The 8,749-nt window shown below is 37.7% G+C and overlaps 2 pseudogenes; both read right to left on the minus strand.

Annotated features, from left to right (window-relative positions):
- Positions 1–1,678: 1,678 nt before the first annotated feature.
- LOC100059095 (elongation factor 1-alpha 1 pseudogene) lies at positions 1,679–2,332 on the minus strand (annotated as a pseudogene).
- Positions 2,333–5,844: 3,512 nt separating this feature from the next.
- On the minus strand, positions 5,845–7,066 carry LOC100059130 (ornithine decarboxylase pseudogene; annotated as a pseudogene).
- Between the last annotated feature and the right edge of the window lie 1,683 nt (positions 7,067–8,749).

The following is an 8,749-nucleotide window of genomic DNA, read 5'->3' on the forward strand; positions in this document are numbered from 1 at the left end:
ATGATAATTGTATGACATGATATAGGTGCTGGCTAATGTTATGGTGGCAATCATATTGCAATATACATCTTAGCAAATCAACACATTGTACACGTTAGACATACACAATGTTATATGTCAAGTATATCTCAAAAATAAATTTTTTAAACAGGTGATTTTAGAATGCTGAAAATAGCCTGTAGTGTGCACCTCGGGGATATTCCCAGAGTCTTCTCATTTGTTTAGCCATGGTGATCATGAGCCCTCTGTCCTGAAGCTTCCTCTTGGTCCAGGCTCTTTACTCATTTCCTCATCTCCATGAAAATGGAAGCATTAAGCTGAGGAGGCATCATGCTAAATACTGCTATGGATGAAGAATTAAGCATCATGATATAAATATTTCTCCACAGTGAAGAACTAGTCTTAAATTTAACCCCCACTCAACTCAGAAATATATTCTTTCTTCTGAAGGGGATAGAGTATAAAATACTCCTGCCATCACCAGTATGTACATTTAACAAAAACACAGCTGGCCAAGAACATGGAGTCTGCCTGCTTATTGTACAGAGAGCAGCCAATTCTGTGAGGTGAGCTGCAGTGCTGTGCAAATGGGGAACCACCTCAACAGGCTAAATGTTGGGTGACAAGCATTTTACAGAGCCAAAAGGAGACAAATCTTAGGTATATAGTTAATAAAGGTTTGGCATTTAAAGTGAATATGAACAAACTCAAGGAAAAACGATAAGAATGGGTCATCCCAGTGCATACAAATTGAGGACAAGAACAGTTGAGGATGTGCAGGAGTGAATTAGCAGCACTAATTCCCTGGACACAGCATATGAAGTCACATCAGGCACAAACAAAGACAGTTACCTTTGCCACATATGGCTAAGTATTTTTGCCAGTTGCTCAGCATTGAATGGATGTGCCTAATTATGTATTTGCCAAGATTCAGTTGCAGAATCTGCTTCATCTAGCTTAAACAGAAAAGGTCTTATTATAGGCTATTTTTTTGGCTGACAGTTTTTGGAAGTACCAGGAAATCAAACTTTGTGACACATAGCCAGGACTTACTTGTGTCCAAACCTAGCACATTTTGATTTTAACAGAAATAATTTGATCCACTGCACACCCCTAGACACTCAAAAAGCCAGGGACCAAATACCAGACAGCCAGCATTTATGCCAAGGACCCTACAGAGAAAGCAACAACCTCCACAACAAACATGGCTAAGAGAGATGAGAGCACAGTCTGTCTTCACTACAACTTTCAAGTCTTCTTTGGAAGTGGATGCTGCTGTTTGGCCTTATCTTGTAGCAAGACATCCTGGGAAATATCACTCTTCGAGTCTACCTGGGGAACGTGTGATTCATAATAAAGAGAAAGACCAAAATGAGGTTTTGGGCAGGCACATTTAACAGATGGTGACTATAATATAATTTCTCATTTGTTGCATATGATTATGCCTAACCTAGTGTTGGAACAAAATATACACTGTTTTTATCCTAGATAACAAAGCTTTCTTTCTTAATTTAAATGTAATCTTCATGAAGTCTGATGTTCTTTGCATATATGATGTAGGTAAGTGGGCTTGATATACATGACCTTAATTTTGCCTTCAAATTCAGCCACATTGACTGGTAAAAACAAAATAAACAATACCTGTCAGAGAAGGTACAGTTAACAAGGCTATATCTATCTAGATGAGGTAATTTTCACAGTAGCCGAATTTCATCTTATGAAATTTCAAAAGGAGGACTTTAAATGCTACTGTGTTGGGATTATAACCAGTTTTCTTAATGTAGGTGCTGACTTCCTTAACAATTTTCTTGTATTTTTTCTGCCTGTGGGGTGGCTCCATGGAATACATCTTGTCAGCACCAACAATTAGTTGTTTTACACCCAATGTGTAAGCCAGAAGGGCATGATCACAAGTCTGTCCATTCTTGGAGATATCTGCTTCAGATTCACCAACGCTAGTAGCAACCATCAGGGCAGCACAGTCAGCTTGAGATGTCCCTGTATCTACTTTTTTTAAAGGTCTTTGTGTCCTGTAGCATCACTGATGGTCAAATAATACTTGCTGGTTTTGAATTTCCACAGGGAGATATTAATGGTGATACCAGTGACACACCATTGAACTGGTGATACTCAATTCGGCTTTCAGTTTAGGCAAGACCCAGGCATACTTGAAGGAACCCTTTCCCATCTCAGCAGGCTCATTCTCAAATTTGTCGGTGGTTCTTTTGTCGATTCCACCACATTTGTAGATCAGATGGCCAATAACGGTAGATTTGCCTGAATCTACATGTCCAATGACAGCAATGTTGATACAAATGTTTTCCTTTCCCATTGTGACTTAGATCTAGCAGTGGTTTGCATGATACTTGTGTTCTGGCAGCAAACTCATTGTAAAAAAGTTTACCATACATTTAAAGGAAAATTAAGACCAATCTTTCACAAATTCTTCCAAAAATAGAGCAGGAGTGAATACTTCCCAACTTACTTGTGAGACCAGTATTACACTGATAGCAAAAGCAGACAAAGACATCACAGGAAAATAAAATTACAAGCCAATATTCCATGTGAAAATGGGTGCAAAAATCATCAATAAAATGCTAATGATTTGAATATAGCAACATATAAAAAATGATTATGCACCATAACCAAGTGGGCTTTACTCCAGGAATGCAAGATTGATTTAACATCTAAAAATCAATCAACATATTACGTCTTATGAACAGAATAAAGAAGTAAATCACATGATTGTCTCAACAAATATAGAAAGGCATCTGACAAATCCCAGCAAAATTTCATGAAAGCAATGCTCAACAAAATGGAAATTGAAGGGACCTCTCTTGACTTGATAAAGGGCGTCTATAGAAAACCCGCAACTGTCATCAAACTTAATGATGAAAGACTAAATGCCTTTCATTAGGATCAGTAACAATATAAGTATATCTGCTCTTGCCACTTTTCATTAACACTGTGCTGAATGTTTTATCCAGGGTGTTTAGAGGTGAGGAGGAGTAGGCATCCAGATTGGAGAGTATGAAGTAAAATTATCTCTATTTAATGACATGATATTATATATAGAAAATCCTCAAGAATCCACATCATGACTTATTGTATAAAATACATTACATCAGCAAGATAGTGGCATACAAGATCAACAGAAAAATATAATAGGACTTCTATATAATAACAAAGAATGATCCAAAAGTGAAATTAAGGAAACAATACCACTTATAATAGCATTAATAAAATATATACTTAAGAATAATTAACAAAATGAGTGGATGATTACACACTGAAAATTTAAAAACACTGAGAAATTAAAGAAGATCTAAATAAATGGAAAGACATTCCACGCTCATAGATCAGAAGACTTAATATTGTTATTATATTAATATTATTATATATAACATATATATAACATATATAATATTTATAGCATATACTATTATATTAATATTAACTTAATATTGTTAAGTTAGTAGTACTTTCCAAATTAATTTAGAGATTCAATCAGATCTTCATCAAAATCTCTGTTGGGTTTCTTATACAGAAATGGACAAGCTGATCCTAAAATGTATATGGAAATTCAAGGGACCATGAATAGCCAAAACACTCTCGAATAAGAACACAGTTGGAGGGCATACATTTCCCAATTTAAAAACATACTATAGGGGGCCGGCCCTGTGACTGAGCAGTTGAGTTCATGCACTCCACTGCGGGCGGCCCAGTGTTTTGTTGGTTTGAGTCCTGGGCACAGACATGGCACTGCTCGTTGGGCCATGCTGGGGCGGCATCTCACATGCCATGGCTAGAAGGACCCACAAGGAAGAATATACAACTATGTACCGGGGGGCTTTGGGGAGAAAAAGTAAAAAATAAAAAAAATTTTTAAAAATTAAAAAACAAACATACTATACACCTACTGTAAGTAAACAAGATAGTAGAGTTCTGACATAAGGATAAACATATAAATCAATGAGATCAATGGGATATAATTGAGATTCCAGAGATAAACCCTTACACTTATAGTCAATTGGTTTTCAACTACAGTACCAAGATAATTCAATGGAGAAAAATAGTCTTTTCCAAATATAGTTTTGGGACAAGTGGATATATACATGAAAAAGAATTCAGATTGACCTCTACATCACATCATATAAAATAATTAACTCAAATTGGATCAATAACCTAAGTATAAGAGCTCAAACTATAAAACTCTTAAACGAAAACATAGGTGTTAATCTTCTTGACTGTAGATTTGATGACTGTTTCTTAGATATATTAGAAGCACTTTCGTTTGTGACAAAAGAAAAAACTAGATAAAAATGGATTTCATCAAAATCAAAACTTTTGTACTGCAAAGGAAACCATTAATAAAATGAAAGTAATGCACAAATGGGAGAAAATATTTGCAAATCATGTATCTGATAAGGGACATGTGTCCAGAATATATAAAGAGTTCTACAATTCAATAAAAGAGACAAAGAACTTCATTAATAGATGGGCAAATGCCTTGAAGAAACATCTTTCCAAAGAAGATATACAAACAGGCAGTAAGCACATCAGAAGATGTTTAACATCACTGGTTGTTTAGGGAAGTGCAAATCAAACCATAGGCAATATACTTCACACCCACCAGGACTGCTTAAAAAAAAGACTGTGAAGTAATTGGAAACCACATATATATTACTGGTGGGATTGTAAAATTGCACAGTCACCTTGAAATGCAATTTTTTTTGTTTACAAAAAACTTCACAGATTTAATATATACCATTTGATGAATTCAGACATAAGCATACATATGTGAGATTATAACCAAAACCATGATAATAACATGTTCATAACCTCCAAATATTTACTTGTGTTCCTTTGCGCTTTTTTATAATAAGAATACTTAAAATAGGAGTTATCTTCTTAACAAATTTTCTTTTAGAATTGTCATTGAGATTTATTAAAATTAAGTGACTGCCAAATGTGTTCCTTTCCTGACCTGTTTGTAACCATGCGACTTGTCCTGGGAGCGAAGGCAAGCTTCAAGGGAATGACTCTGACCTCTGTGGGCAGGAATCAGAGGGCCTTGTGTGCCTTCTTCCCTGGGCACTGGTTGTGACAGGAACAGGTCAGTGAACAAGGGGCTCTCTCTGGGCATTCCAACTTCCCAGCCACCTCTGCAGACATTCGCGTGGGCTGAGCCACTAACGGCAAATGTTGGCCACTGCTGGCAGCAGGGGGTATGGCCACTGTCTCATCCATCCTTTTCCTTCTACCTGCATGTGGGCTAGATCTATATTTGTAAGAATCCACAGCAAACTTTATATGGGACTCACACATTTGAATTAAAAATGCCAAACAGGAAGAAGGTATTTCCATGGATTTTCAAAAGTTTGAAAATATTTTGAAGCCCTTCGGGACATTTTCCTCAGCCTGTAGGAAAAAAGGTCAAGTCCTATTTGTAAAACACATTCAAGGTGAGCCCTCTGGAATGGACACATTAAAAATTTCCCAATGCCCAATTATTTCAAGATACTTTATTTTTAAAACAGGTCACCACACTAAGCTTTTGGCTCCTTCTGCCAATGTACAAGCTACAAACGCTTGCTTGGCAGCTGAGGGGCACTCTTTAGTAGCATGTTTGAAAAGTGAATAAAAATCCATATAAAACAAATATTCAAATAGTTTCCACAGGAACACAGATAAGTGTGACCCCATCTCCTAGTCTTCCGTATTGCTGCATCTGTGCCAACTCTACCGACAAAGACATTTCAAAACTACCAGGAATCAAGTTCAGTGGTCCCCCCAACCCCTAATTCAAGGTAACCTCGCAGTTAACGGCTCCAAGAACGGTATCTACACGTTAATGCTGGCCGAAGCACAGGCTGCTGGGTGCCGCTTCTCCCAAGCACAGGACACAGGCAGAGTGCTGATGTCCTGCTCCTGCACTTCATGTGGGAAGTCGAGCCATGTTGGCCCCAACATCACATAGTAGATAGCTGGCCTCTGGAATCCGTTGAAAGTACAAGCAGCAGCAACAGTATAAGCACCCATGTTTTCAAAAAGCATCCAATCGCCCACCTGCATCTGGGGCAAGTTACAGCGCTCAACAATGCAATCAAGGCTGTCACAGGTCGGTCCCCATATACTGGACGAATATACTTATCTGGTTTGGATCTCTTTTGCAGAAGAGGCTTCACGTGTGCATGATCATAAAGGATGCAATGAAATGATCCGTATACTCCATCATTCACGTAATACACAAAGGTTTGTTCACTCGACTCATCATCATCAGCTCCTGTTTGTTCCTTTAATATGAGTTTTTTCGCAATGATATTAACTGCGAGCCTGAAAGCTGATGCAACATAGTATCCGCCTGGCTCAGCTATGACTCTCACTCCGGAGTCTGACGCAAAATACTTGTCTGGTGCTGGGTTGATTACACTGGTGACCTCTTCAAATTTAAGCCTTATCTCCTCAGATCCAGGAAAGCCACCACCAATATCAAGCTGATATACGCTGAAACAAATTTCAGCCCCCATATCAAAGACACAGCGGGCATCAGAGATGGCCTGCACAAAGGTCTCCGGGTCAGTGCAGCCACTTCCCACATGGGAGCTGACACGAATGACGTCAATATTTAGCTCTTTAGCCCATTCCAAAAGAAGCCTGCTGGTTTTGAGTGTGGCACCAAATTTAACACTGAGGCGACGGACTGCTTTGGAATCATTGGTAGCAATCCGCAAAACCAACTCTGCCTTTGGATGTGCCCTGGCAACTTTCATCAACTCGACCTCACTATCAAAAGTCATCATTTGGACTCCGTTATTGGCAGCGTACCTAACCTGGGACACTTGTTTACAAGGATTTGCGCAGATAATTCTCTCTGGAGGCACCCTGAGACTCAGCATCAGTTGTATTTCAGTCTTGCTGGCACAGTCAAACCCTGTCCCGACGTCAGCCAGGGTCTTCACGATGGTTCTGCTATCATTGCATTTGACTGCGTTAAAGGGGGTGACCCGAGGAAGAGCTTTTAACCACCTCAGGTGTTTCTTAATCATGCAATATTTGTCCTCTGTGACTATTTCACTCATCGTAATGTCTTCCAAGTCCATCCATGCTGTCACAAATGGTAGGATTTTCTTCTTTTTTTTAAGCATGAATAGTATTCCGCACCAGGTATAGAACACATTTTTTAAATCCGTTTGTCTGTCGATGAACGTTTGGGTTGTTTCCATATCTTGGTTATTCTGAATAAGTCTGAAATAAACATGGGAGTGTAGGTATCTCTTCGAGATCCTGATTTCAAATCTTCTGGGTGTATACTGCAAAAGTGGGATTGATTGGTCATTGGCAATTCTATTTGTAATTTTTTGAGGAAGCTCCATACTGTTTTCCCAGCAGTTGTACCACTTTACATTCCCACCAACAGGGTGGAAGTGTTCCAACCTCTCCAAAACTCCACCAATCAATGTTGGTGAGGTGTGGAGAAATTACAGTACAGTGTGACCATTGCTCGAATGGTTAAACAATTACGTATGACCCAGAAATTCCACTCCATGCTTTATACTTAGATGAATGGAAAACTTATTGTATTTTAACTGATGAATGGATAAACAAAATATGGTATATTCATGCAATAGAATTGTATTCAACCATGAAAAAGAATGGAGTTCTTAAACATGCCATAACACGGATGAACCAGAGAAAACATTATGCTAAGTGACAGAAGTCAGTCACAAATGGCCTCATATTTCATTTATATAAAATGTTCAGAAAAGGCAAAAATGTACACACACAATAGATGAGTTGGTTTCAGGGTCTGACAGATGGGCTTGGGAGGATGGGGAGTGGGGGAGTGGTAGGATGGGGAGTGGCTGGTAATGGGTATGAGGTTTCTTTTTCAGGGAATGAAAATGTCTTAAAATTAGTGATGATTGCACAGCTCTGTGAATATTATAAAAATCACTATATTGTACACATTAAAATGGTGGATTTTATGGCATGTCAATGATCTCAATAATTCTCTTATTAAAAATATGCATTAGGCAATATGGATGTTGTAAATGAAACACGTGGAGCGCAGCCAAGCCACATGAGCAGAATATGCACAAGACTGTTATAAATACCTGCCTTGTAAACCAATGGGATTTGTATGACACTTACTACGGTCAAACTTGATAAAAACTGAAGGGTGCACTACTTTTTCTTTTATTTTACAAAATAAAGAGTAAAGTCTCTGTATTGTATGAAATTAATGTTTATGAGTTCAGTATTACAAAGTTCTAGAGTTACGAAATTCAAGACTCAAACATATTTTTGGGGCAACTCTGCTCCTAATAGGATTGATAGCTAGTGGCCTAGTAGGCAGAAAGCTTTCATATTCTACAAGCAGAAAAATTGAGGTACTGATGAAAATATTAAAGTTTTAAGTATTACAAAGTGAATGTAAGTTGGGTAAATATTAAAATTTTAAAAAAAGAAACACCTCAGCATCAAGAACAGGTGATAAAGGCAAATAATTAGCCAACAAATGACAAAAATATATTTCATGTACTATACTAATGTACATAGATGGATATGAAACACATTGTCCTAACCTTCAAAAAGTTGTTAACGTAACATTGTAAATGTGTTTAATTGATTTAATGGCTATATGAATGAGTATAAACCATAAAAAAATTAAAACATACATCTAATTGCAATTATTCTTATCAGAGAAGAGAACTATGAAATGTGGTCCAGTTAATAGAATATAAAT

Source organism: Equus caballus, chromosome 8, assembly GCF_041296265.1.
Source record: "Equus caballus isolate H_3958 breed thoroughbred chromosome 8, TB-T2T, whole genome shotgun sequence".
Lineage (NCBI taxonomy): Eukaryota > Metazoa > Chordata > Mammalia > Perissodactyla > Equidae > Equus > Equus caballus.